Here is an 11,420-nt window from a genome sequence, read left to right on the forward strand (position 1 = left end):
TTATTTCAATTCTATTTATTTAACAACTGCATTTATTTTGGGACCCGATATTCACAATCATACAAAATGTGTGTACCATACTTCTTATTTCATTAGCATTATGTGGTATTTAAATGTACTTGTGGTTGACATATATACACTCCAAGTTTACTCTGCCTTGCTCTTGGTCTCACAAAACTGTTTAACTAGTACTGTTAGTATTATTTAAACTGTTCTCCTGTTTACAATATTGTAATTTTTGCACATGAATTCCTTCATTTACTTGAACTTCTCCTTGTAAGATGTCAAGGTCATGATGATATAATCCTGTTGTTCATAATCAACAATCCATCCTTCGAAAGATTTCTTCAGCAGCTGTAATGTAAAAACAAAAGAAAATGTAGTTTGGTGGACCGTGGGAAATCATTTTTTTTTAATGGAATAGCAAAGTATACTTAAACATAATTTTTATTCAAATCCCAGCATGAATATATGTAGATGTTTGTCAGGAATGGAGATATGTCCTTTTTATAAACACAAGTCTGCTTTACTTATCTCAAAACTAAAAAGTCTGATATACATGTATCAGTGAATTACTGTAACGCAATACATCAAATTAGCCTATTGCTAATATCATATCTGAGTAACTGACCATTGGTCATTCTTAAAGGCTGTACAGTCTCTTGTGGTGAGTTGTCTCAGTGGCAATCGTACCACATATAATCTAATTTTTATACAAGTTAGAAAACTGTACATTGACTTATCAGTATGTATCATAACTAGAGACTGTGTCGCTCACCTTTGTCTATGTGCATATCATAAATGAAGGACACAGATGGATTCATGACAAAATTGTGTTTTGGTGATGGTGATGTGTGTGTAGATCTACCTATACTGAACATTCTTGCTGCTTACAATTATATCTATCTATAAATTAATGAACTTGGCTCAGTAGTTAAAAAAATATTGTGAAAATTTAAAAAAAATGACTATGAAGGGCAATAACTCCTTAAGGGGTCAATTGACCATTTTATTCCTTAACTATGTGTAGGTCTTACTCTACTGTACATTATTGCTGTTTACAGCTTATCTCGATCTATAATAATATTCACGATAATAACCAAAATCTGCAAAATTTCTTAAAATTACCAATTCAGGGGCAGCAACCCAACAACCGGTTGTTCTACTCATCTGAACATTTCAGGGCAGGTAGATCTTGAATTATGCTCTAAATGCTTTGGTTTCAGAGATATAAGTCAAAATCTACATTTTACCCCTATGTTCTATTTTTTAGCCATGGTGGCCATCTTGGTTGGTTGGCTGGGTCACCAGACACATTTTTGAAACTAGATACCCCAATGATGAGTGTGGCCAAGTTTGCTTTAATTTTGCCCAGTAGTTTCAGAGGTTAAGATTTTTGTAAAAGTTATCAACGACGGATGCAAAGTGATGAGAAAAGCTCACTTGGCCAAGGCCAGGTGAGCTAAAAATGAGGTTTAGGTCAAATGAACACTGCAGACACCACCTACACTATGCAATCATTCCTAGCTACATATATAGTTGATAGATTGATTATAGTATCTGGGAAAAAGACATTACCATGAAAACTAACACTAACCAATGAACAAAGAATGAGGTCAAGGTCAGATGACACAGGTACACCTTACAATATTCCATACAATACATATATTTGACCCAATTGTATATAGTACAAATGTAGTAGTATCTGAAAAATAGACCATACCTAAAAAAATTAACATTGTCCTATGAACCATGATAAAGGATGAGGGGCAGATAAAACCTAACAGACAGACATATTCATCCTACAAACATAGTATAAACCATATATTATATACAGATGATCTATTGCTAATGCAGTATTTGAGAAACCAACCAAACCACACATAAAATTAATATTGACAAATTAAATGAACCATAAATATGAGACATGATAGCAGTCAGCACGAAGACAATAGATAAGGAAAAACTGTACAGTTGATAAAAACTAGAGAACCTGTGTCTCGCTCACCTTGGTATATGTACTTATCAAACAAAGGACACTCTACAAAGTTACAGCTGAAGACAGACCAAGATTCAGATTAATACTGCCGGACAGATATGCAAATCATCTGACACACCAAATATATTTTAATTTATGGAAGTTCCCTACTCAGTTTCAAAATATCAAGCTTTTCTTAATACTAGTATCGATAGGTGATTAATAAAGGAACTAAAAAACAAAAAAAATATATAGGCCAATGTGCTTGTTTTCCAGATATTAGCCATTTAAATTTTGGCAGGAAAATGTTCTCTCTTTGATTTTTTATAGCTTTATCAATGTCAATTTAAGTTCTAAACCAGATGCTCCGCAGGGCGCAGCTTTATACGACCGCAGAGGTTGAACCCTGAACGGTTGGGGCAAGTATTGACACAACATTCAAGCTGGATTCAGCTCTAAATTTGGATTGTGATTAAATAATTGACACAGCATAGGTTTCGGACACGGAATGAATGTGGTCTAATGAACTTAAAATATTTTTTTGCCTTTGAGCAATTCACTATGCTGTTGAATATTGATTCTCTCAAAAAAATGTTTGAAGAAATTTTCTTTTTATTTATGAAATCAAAAATGAGAAAAATTTACCCCCCCCCATATTTTTTTTTTCACATCCCCCTTTCCCTTTTTCCAAAACTGATCTCAATTCAAATTTCTAATGGAGTTTGCAACAATAACTACTCATTTAAATACATCATAAAATATTAAAATGTAACAAAAGATGCTTGTTATCACTGAACAATGCTGAATGGTAAAAATTGTTTTAATTTATCAGTTGGTAGTAAAAGTGAATATACATTGTATATTGTATAAAACAATGATTTAAGAAGTTGATTCAACTACTATTCTGGACAAAGAAAGATAATAATCAATAATCAATTGAAAATTTCTATATTTCTTGCTATTGCGCAATACTGTGCAATTGAAAATATTTGCTATTGCACAATACTGTGCAATTGAAGATTTCTTGCTATTGCGCAATACTGTGCAATTGAAAATTTCTTGCTATTGCACAATACTGTGCAATTAAAGATTTCTTGCTATTGCTGAATACTGTGTAATTGAAAATTTCTTGCTATTGCACAATACTTAATGTAATAATTTTGGATCCTGATTTGAACCAACTTGAAAACTGGGCCCATAATCAAAAAATCTAAGTACATGTTTAGATTCAGCATATCAAAAAAGCCCAAGAATTCAATTTTTGTTAAAATCAAACTTAGTTTAATTTTGGACCCTTTGGACTTTAATGTAGACCAATTTGAAAACGGGAATAAGCAATAAAAATCTACATACACAGTTAGATTTGGCATATCAAAGAACCCCAATTATTCAATTTTTTATGAAATCAAACAAAGTTTAATTTTGGACCCCTATTTGGAACAACTTGAAAACTGGGTCAATAATCAAAAATCTAAGTACATTTTTAGATTCAGCATATCAAAGAACCCCAGGGATTCAATTTTTGTTAAATCAAACTTAGTTTAATTTTGGACCCTTTGGACCTTAATGTAGACCAATTTGAAAAAGGGACCAAAAATTAAGAATCTACATACACAGTTAGATTCGACAACATCAAAGAACCCCAATTGTTCAATTTTTGATGAAATCAAACTAAGTTTAATTTTGGACCCTTTGGACCTTAATGTAGACCAATTTGAAAACGGGACCAAAAATTAAGAATCTACATACACAGTTAGATTCGGCATATCAAAGAACCCCAATTGTTCAATTTTTGATGTTATCAAACAAAGTTCAATTTTGGACCCTTTGGGCCCTTATTCCTAAACTGTTGGGACCCAACCTTCCTTAAGTGGTCATAAACCTTGTGTTTAAATTTCATAGATTTCTATTTACTTATACTAAAGTTATGGTGCGAAAACCAAGAATAATGCTTACTTGGGCCCCTTTTTGGCCGCTAATTCCTAAACTGTTCAGACCTCAACTCCCAAAATCAATCCTAACCTTCCTTTTGTGGTCATAAACCTTGTGTTAAAATTTCATAGATTTCTATTCACTTTCACTAAAGTTAGAGTGCGAAAACTAAAAGTATTAGGACGACGTCAACATCATACCATATACGACCAAATTTTTTTTAATTTTTGCGGTCGTATAACAGTCAAAGATAAAACTCTATAGGGTTATTAGAGAAAAATAACATATGCTTGGTATCCTATATATATACAATGTATGCATCATTTATATTTACCTAAAACATAATTTTCTTTTCTTTTAAAAGCTTGTTAGATCTATACTATAGTATATACAGGATCTGATCATACACCAAAGAACATATTTGATAAACCTAAGAAAGAAAAAATAATAATAGTTTTATATAAATTAGTATATAAAAAAAGTTTAGATTTTTTTTACCCTCCCTTAAATAGATGATTATGAAGTTTATGTTTAACTGTTACAGTCTTTAAATAGTATATACATGTATATGTGTGGCTATGGCGCGGAATCAGGGTCAACAATACTTATTTACGTGATTGTGAATCTGCTATTAAACATGTCGCCTCTTGTTTTTGGTGGTTTACTGTTGTTCAGTCTTTTATAATTAGTTTTCTAAATAGTGGTGTGTGGACTTATGGTTGTTTTTTTGTTTTGTAAGACATAAGTTTCACTTCCTCTTGTAAGTTTTGAATGTCTCTTTTAATTTTTCTGTATCATCATGACCATTCTTTTTAAGATTAACAACTCATGGAAGGAGTTGGCAAGACAATTTTTGTGCTGTTAAGCTATAGTATTGGTTGACTTTGCGATCAAATTTGAAGTTAAACAAGTTTTTCAGTATATAGTTTAACGACCAACTATCGCTAGTTTTCCCCAAATTGCTGATATGATGCATGATTTTAAGGATGTTCGCTGCTCAGTTTCAAAATAAATAACTTTTCATAAAACTAGTATGTATCGATAGGGAATAAATTGAGGAATCAAAAAAGCAAAAAAAATATAGGGGTCAATGTGCTTGTTTTCGAGATATTAGCCATTGGAATTTTGGCGGGAAAATATTCTCTCTTGATTTTTCCTAGCTTTATCATTGACCAGTTAAAGTTCTCAAATACTATTAAAAAATAAATACAATTTTATAAGACTTTTACAAATGACTTATAATTATACATGTAAAAGATTTTTGAATAGAAAAATGGGGGTTCATGGGGATTTTTTTTTAATGCATTCAAATGGATAAAACCAGAGGATTCTGAAAATCTGACAAAAAATTCCAAAACATGACAAGCAGACATCCTTAAGGTAATTTTCATTCCAGCTATTTGACCTTATGACCTATTTGTTGATCTTGTCTTTTTGAACATAAACATCGGGGCGTTTTATAGATGACTATGGGGTATAGGCTTTGCTCATTGTTGAAGGCCGTACGTTGACCTATAGTTGTTTATGTCTGTGTCATTTTGGTCTCTTGTGGACAGTTGTCTCATTGGCAATCATACCACATCTTCTTTTTTATATTGTTGACGTGCCAACACAAGGCCATGGCAAGTATACGCTGACCAATTATTTATCTTGTTTGTTTACCCCTTCTTCTGATGCAGGCAAAATGACACATTTTTCAATCACCAAGTGGAAATGTCATTATGAGAATTTACAATGTACATGTACATGTACATCATACATGACAAATTGATAGCTACAGCTTATAATTGTTTGCTACAAAACAGTATCTAATACTTACCCATTTATATTCAGTTGTTGGAATAGTGATTGGCACTGAAAAATTAAAAAAATATACTTAATTTTCATGCATACATGTACAAATAATTTGCATAATCTGCAAATATTTTTACAAAATTTACTTGACCATCAGGTGGATAGTTGCCAATGTCATGTGTGTGTGACATTGGCATTCATATTGCATGCTGCATCTGCTAATTTTGAAATTAGCATGGTATCTTTTTTTAGATTTATATCAATTTGACAGTTCTAAAAAAGGTTTAAACTTCAAAATGTTATTGCTTTTGGCATTGCAATTTTGTAAACATACATGTATACAGATGCAGGATTCATTTTGTGATTATAAGCATAAGTTTTAAACATTTGTATGAGACATACTTAAGATAGAGAACAGAAACTAGATTCAGCCATTTTTTCTAATAATGGGGCATATCTCTTTGACTCCACGAAATTTCAACCTCAATCTGTGCTTAGTGGTAATAAGCATTGTGTACAATGTATATATGTACATGCAGTAGCACTTTCATAATATTTAGTCGAGACAAACTTATGTTGGATTACGAAACAATATAACGAGACTGCATATGATCAATCAGGTATCCAATATCCATAGTCCAAGTAGTTACATAGCATATATATATATATAAATAAGATGTGGTATGTAATCTTTAGATATAGGAAGATGTGGTATGAGTGCCAATGAGAAAACTCTCCATCCAATTTACAATTTATGAAAAATAAAGTAAACCATTATAGGTAAAGGTACATCCTTCAACATGTAGCCTTGGCTCACACCAAACAGCAAGCTATAAAGGGCCCCAAAAATTACTAGTGTTAAACCATGCAAACAGGGAAACCAATGATTTAATCTATATAAAAACGAGAATTGAGAAACATATATGAATTAAGAACCTTAGTGAGCGGGCCCACATACCCTACATGTACGTCCCCACATTGTCATTGGAGAAATTGAATAAGAAAAGAAAATAGAATGAGAAAAAAAAATTGAATCATAATTTCCTGTCAATATGCACATGATACATTATGAGTATGTCCTTATTATCTAAAAAGTTTCATGAAATTCTGTTGTATGGTTTCAGAGAAGTTGCGATGATGAACTGTTGCAGTAGTATATTACAGCAAACTAGTTCAAAGGGGCGTAACTCCTGGAAAAAAAATTAAATTGTAATTTCATGTGGGTATGCCCATCTACGTTGTATTTCCTTATTATCTACAAAGTTTAATGAAATTCAGTTGTGTGGTTTCAGAGGAGTTGCGATGACAAACTGTTGCAGTAGTACATTAAAGCAAAAAAGTTCAAAGGGGCGCAACTTCTTGAAAAAAAAAATGAATCGTAATTTCCTGTTGATATGCACATCTACATATAATGTCCTTATTATCTAAACAGGTTTCGTGAAATTATGTTGTTTGGTTCAAGAGGAGTTGCTATGACAAGAAACAGGACTGACGGGTCAAAAACATTATATACGCAATATTGCGTGGGGTATAACTACATAAACAGAGGACAACCACTGCAGGGCAGATCCAGCCATTTTAAAAGGGGGGGGGGGGGTTCCAAATATATGTCTCATTTCAATTGCATTAATCGACCAAAAAAAGGGGGGTTCCAACCCCAAGAACCCTCCCCTTGGATCCACTACTGCGCTGACACATCAGATTCTATTCATATATGGTACCGTACATGTACATTGTATTATAAAAATATCATGACAATATTCATGATTTTATATTCTTAAATTATAATTTTTAGTAAACATGTAATGAGGGGGGTCGAATGAGTCATGATCCTGAAATCCAGGGCTTAAAAACACGAAAAAGGTCCTGCCCCCTTCTGTAAACATGTATTATGTAAATCTTTTATAATTTTAGTGTCTATTAACTATGTCTAGTGCTACAACTCAGTCAACTATGTCATTGTACATTGTAACTAATTCATACATTTTATCTTGAATAAAGTCAAAGACAATTAATCTTGGGGTGGGGAGTGGGGAAGCACAGAGGCGGATTTAGGGGGGGGGGGGGGCCCAGGCCCCCCTTTTTGGGAAAATATTTTGTTGCTTATATAGGGAATCACTGAAGCGTGACTGGAGCGGGCCCCCACTTATGAAAATTTCTGGATCCGCCACTGAAGCAGTCTTCACGCTGAGTGGCAGCCCAGGCTAGTAAAATTGCTCTCACTCGGGCCTGTTAAAATCATATCTACACTACGGGCCAACAGAATCTAACTAAAAAATTTCAAAAATTGAGCTCCTGGCCTGTAGATTACTGGGGAAAGGCTAATTTAATTAGTATGGGAAGCTACTTAATGCTGATGGGGTTCTGTTACCCAACCCTTTATTTTCATATATTAATTTAAATAAATAAAACCTTTTTTTTATATGAGGGGGAGGACAGGGGGTACCCTTCTCCCTTCTCCCACCCCTCTTCTCCTTTCTCCTACCCCTTTCTCCTTTCTCCCATTAGAATAAAACATCTCCTTTTGAGATATTTTCTCTTGAAATATTAAATCATTTTTTAAAGGCACTGGCTACGGTTACATGGAAATGTAACAATAATAAAAATATTATTGTTACATTGGAGACTAAATGCCGGAATGCATGGTTGGGTAAGGACCTGTCTAATTACGAATGTAACAATAATTATTGAGGCTACGGTTACATTGCGTTATTGTTACATGAAAAAAAGCAATGTAAGATGGGACTAGTAATATGTACTAAATAATAAAAGTTGAGGACATTTATTACATACATTTATAACATACAATTTATTTACTGTAATTTTTTATTTACAATGTCAATTTCTACAAATCCAGTAAGTTGTTTTTAAAGTCCGACACATTTTTGATGAACGAAATTACGTCCTCCACGGATACGTGTACATACATAATTTCTTATAGTATTTAAGTTACAGTTAGCAAACTTTGCTTTTGATTATCAATTTGCGTCAAGTTATAAAGCTGTATGAAATGGATGTCTTGATATTGTTTCAGTTTCGTTTAAAACGCATCCCAAGTTTTATTTTTTTCACCATAAACAAAATTGGTCCAAATTATAATGACAGTAATAAGAGTAGGTGTGCAGTTAAATACTTTAAAAAAGTGAAACCATTGAACTAGATTTTTCGCCTTTGACAGTCAAACTCCTAATCTTGAGTAGTATCTTTAAGAACATCAAAACCATTAATACGTAGTAAAACTATTCAAGTTGTACACCATTTGCTGAATAATAATATTTTATTATTTATCAGTATTAAATTACAAGTATTGTTTAGTACATATGAAAGAATGAAGCAATACAACTATAGAAGATTTTTAAGTTTAATCAATCTAGCTAGCGTACATTGCTGTTTTTCATGTAACAATAACGTAATGTAACCGTAGCCTCAGTAATTATTGTTACATTTGTAATTAATCGGTTCCTCACCCAACTTTGCATTCCGGCAATTAGTCTCCAATGTAACAATAATATTTTTATTATTGTTACATTTCCATGTAACCGTAGCCAGTGCCTTTTTTAAAAGGAGAGATATTTTATTTTTTCTCCTATCTCCCAGCCTTCCTCTCCTTTCTCCTTTCTCCCTGTCTCCCTTACCCCTGTCCTCCCCCTCTTATATAGTCATTACCTTTGAAGTAAAATGGTTGCTAGATCCCTACTATTTTTCATATAATATCTGATTCAGTTTATAAAACCTTTATGCCATTTAAATATATTTGTTTCGTTTTTAAAAACAGTAGGGCGAACGAACACATGGCAAAATTGTCATGCAATAAGCCAAGGACGAACGGACTTGACATCGTTGTCAACGGTCTTGCTATGAATGTTTGTTTGTTTGTATATAAATATATGGCAACGCTGATTAGCAACGTTTCAACATTGCATTCAACATACTTAATATATGTAGTGTGTTTGTTTAAGCGATCTGAGTGATCTACCCATTTATTAATTATTTACCAAAATAAGTTATCTGAATCTGCCTCTTGTTTCGTTGACTGTTTGACAAGTCGTCCCCATTTTTGAAGCTGTAAAGCGACCTTCTTCTCGGAAAATAATCCGCCTCTGCTTGGTTTGCATATCTAATTCCATTTGTTTTAATTCAAATGTCCGTCTCTCCAAGTCAATATTTCTCATAAACAATCGCACCCAGCGTCCTTGTCGTCTGCGTCATAACATCTAAAAAAAGGAAAACCGAATCCGGACTAAATATCCCGATTACGTTACTGGTTCCCGCTGACGCATTTTCAATGTTGAGTATATTATTAGTTCTGTCGTTATTAATGATCATTAATACTGCCTTTTCAAAATAAGAATGACTGGCCTCGGAAATTTGCAAACTGATAAAAAAATATATCGTTGAGAATAACGGCATGACACGGGTTAGGTTCTCCTCATATATATGTTATGATGGTATGATACTAAATCACCGGACACAATTACGAACGATTTTTGAACTGTAATTAATATTTTTTTATTTAGACTACTTTTCTTGAATTGAACGGGACACCGGGATCGGGTGTTTTTAAGCTCGGGATTTCGGGATTGACCCTTTCGGGATCCGGGAATCGTTTTTTTCGGATTTCGGGACATCGGGATTTATTTTATTTAAATTCGGGACCTCGGGAATTCGTTTTTTAAGTCCGGGATTTCGGGATCAGGACCCCTCCTATCCCCCCTCTCATCGACATCAGACTCGGACTTCTCTTAAAATTGAACTGAATAAATAATATTTCTTGGTATTGTTATGCGTTTACTTTTCTACATTGGCTAGAGGTATAGGGGGAGCTAGGGTTGATATCTCATAAACATGTTTAACCCCGCCGCATTTTTGCGCCTGTCCCAAGTCAGGAACCTCTGGCCTTTGTTAGTCTTGTATTATTTTAATTTTAGTTTCTTCGTGTACATTTGGAGTTTAGTATGGCGTTCATTATCACTGAACTATTATATATTTGTTAAGGGGCCAGCTGAAGGTGCGGGAATTTCTCGCCCTACATTGAAGACCTGTTGGTGACCTTCTGCTGTTGTTTTTTTCTATGGTCGGGTTGTTGTCTCGTTGACACATTCCCCATTTCCATTCTCAATTGTATTTATAAAATTGCACCTGTCTTGACACCTTCGACTTCGTTTATCTGAAAAACTAATAAAGGGAGGTTTCACTTTAAATTAATATGTAAAGTGCTAAAATTATGGTTCATGATGTATTCATTCGTAAGTTAACCTTACAAATAGATCCCAAATAAACTCCAGAAATTAGCTGCATACCAGAAGACCAGCCAACGTAAACAATGAATCATTCCCCCCATCCCCGGTAAATATATTTACTAACTGTGATTATAAACAGAATAAATCAACATATGACCATGGAAATATCACATCCAAGTGTCCTTCTGATCCCTGCTGGTATTTCTATTCTCATTTTACTGTAAAATGAGAATAGATTTGAAAAACCTAAGGCGGATTAGGGGGAAGTGCTTACTGAACAACAAAGATATATTCTCAAACGTATTTTATTGAATAAGACCTTTAGCGTAGACTTCAAAATTTCATAATAACTTATAAATATCTGATTCATTTATTCACACAGCCCGGTCACACAGTCAGTCAGGTTTTAACAGCACAAATAGATATCTTTTTCAATTATGGTTTCAATGGTAATTAATTTGGCGATAATTTGTGAA

The 11,420-nt window shown here is 33.4% G+C and overlaps 1 long non-coding RNA gene across 1 annotated transcript; it reads right to left on the minus strand.

The window, feature by feature from the left end:
• On the minus strand, positions 1-9,916 carry LOC139499609 (uncharacterized). The gene is made up of 4 exons (XR_011658223.1): positions 9,700-9,916; positions 5,730-5,764; positions 4,245-4,340; positions 1-354 (listed from the first exon to the last, which is right to left on the minus strand). It is a non-coding gene; the product is annotated as an uncharacterized lncRNA (long non-coding RNA).
• Between the last annotated feature and the right edge of the window lie 1,504 nt (positions 9,917-11,420).

Source organism: Mytilus edulis, chromosome 12 (genome assembly GCF_963676685.1).
Source record: "Mytilus edulis chromosome 12, xbMytEdul2.2, whole genome shotgun sequence".
Lineage (NCBI taxonomy): Eukaryota > Metazoa > Mollusca > Bivalvia > Mytilida > Mytilidae > Mytilus > Mytilus edulis.